Here is a 2049-nt window from a genome sequence, read left to right as displayed (position 1 = left end):
AATTCACTCTAATTTAACACTCCCGATGCTATGACACTTTAAATAGTCTTTCCAAATGTTTCGAAACATTTGTAGCTTGAACCATTATAAACTACTGTATAATGGCATATAGAACAGCCAATTAAAGTTTCAAAGCATTTAGCCCAATAATGTTTCGAAGCATTAATGGTAAGCTTTATATATCACTGTAAAGTAAGCCTTTAATGTTATATCACATTTTGACATTTCTTAAAATGTTTCAAAACACTAACTCAACACTAGTGAGGGTAATAAATGTTTGGCAGTTGCGTGGTATTTTTGTGATTGTTGCAGGAAAAAATGTTCGGCGGCTATAAAAATGTGAGTTAATTATGCTTAGTTAGCTGAGCTCAGTATTAAATTATTCTCTTTTTCATTAACAGCTCTTTCTTGTCCCATGAGACAAATTTCTAACTGCGATGGCTTCCTGCAAAAACAAAACTGAAAAGGAGGAGGTCCAGATTTTGCTCTACGCCAGTTCTAACGGCACTTTCGCTCACGTCACGGATCTTTCAGGCAAGCAAACGATCTCGCGCGTATCCGGCGGCATGAAGGCCATGGCCGATCGTGACTAGGCCTCGCCCTACTTCACTATCTTGGCCGCGCAGGACGTCGCCGAAAAGTTCAAGTCGCTCGGAATCACCGCGCTGCACATTAAGCTGCGTGCCATCGGCGGAAACTGCAGCAATACCCCGGGATCGGCGCTCCGTGCCCTGAGCTGTTCGTCGATGATTATTGTGAATTATGTGAATATTTGGTAGTGTTTTGTAGTGTAACAGTTAATAAATGCTGTGTTTTAACCTGACAAGTTTTCTCGTTTTTTTCTGCATAAAATGAAGTGGTTCCTCAAGGAAGACTTAGTCGACAAAAATCATCTAATTAAATATATTTCAGGACGAACGAGACGGCTAGCGCAAGGCATCTAGGTGAAACATCTCAGTACATCATTCCCAACACACAGCTTAGAATCTCAAAAGTAGAGAAACACAGCAAATAAACCAACAAACTTTCAAAATCATCATCCCAGCATGAAAATCACTCTCCTAAGAGAGAGAGAGAGCTGCGCGCAAAGTTTTTATTTTTCTATTTTAAATACTGTCGGTAAAGTAGTATTTTGACGTTTTACCTCGGTATAACTTTATATCAACTCTAGACTTCGCCACTCAATTTTACCTCCATGCGTATAAAGTGAATATAAAGTTTCGAGACTCTATAGGCAAACATTATATGTTGATATAGAGGGGATTTAATGTTACCTTATACAGTCCCGCGGTTACTTGGGTAATTGAGTGACATTGAATAAGTTTTAAAAAATATCAAGCAAAGTATTCATTTGTTTTTTTTTTTAGATTAGCCATCTTATAAATTAGAGTTTAAAAGTAAATTTGGCATACAATATTTTTTAGTTATTCTATCTCGAATATGTTCATACCCTTATATTTTTTTTGGTTTTCAAGTGATACTTTCGTGTTAGCAATGCTAATTGATTTTTCAGATTGTTTTTAGACTGAAACAAATTCAAACTTTTATTTAGAAAAATATATTTTTCATGAGTGTCATGTCAATAAGTTAAAAAAATGTGTTTTTATGTGAGGAAATGTTTAATTTTGTTTTCTATTCTGAATTAAAAATAATTAAATAAAAAAACAGTTATTCACAAAAAACACACCAATCAATCTGTTTTTACTAGCTATTGGACTATGTAATAAAATAAAGTATTGATTGAGGTTGATTTTGTTGGATTAACAAGGTAACATTTCTCTGATTACTGTTCAGTACCTAGGCAGACTGTACTTGTATTGTCAAAAATAACTAAGATTTCTTTTATGTGAACATTAATTATTTTCATGTTACAATGTTTTAAATCACAGATTAAATTATTTCGTCATATTTTTTGAAGTAAAAATGTATTTCAAAATTTGAAAAAAATAAGTATGAACTACCCTATTTCTCGTTTTGAATTGATTTTCAGTTCTTGATACCGTCATACAGTCGAGACACGATCATCGATGAAGCGAGTGATTCCGCGGC

The 2049-nt window shown here is 34.4% G+C and overlaps 1 pseudogene; it reads left to right on the top strand.

Moving 5' to 3' along the window:
• The first annotated feature begins 294 nt into the window (after positions 1–294).
• LOC119767074 lies at positions 295–972 on the top strand (annotated as a pseudogene).
• The last annotated feature ends 1077 nt before the right edge of the window (positions 973–2049 follow it).

The sequence above is a fragment of the Culex quinquefasciatus genome, chromosome 2 (genome assembly GCF_015732765.1).
Source record: "Culex quinquefasciatus strain JHB chromosome 2, VPISU_Cqui_1.0_pri_paternal, whole genome shotgun sequence".
Classification (NCBI taxonomy): Eukaryota; Metazoa; Arthropoda; class Insecta; order Diptera; family Culicidae; genus Culex; species Culex quinquefasciatus.
The sequence above is the reverse complement of the archived record's forward strand: the minus strand, read 5'-3'. Positions and strand labels throughout refer to the sequence as shown.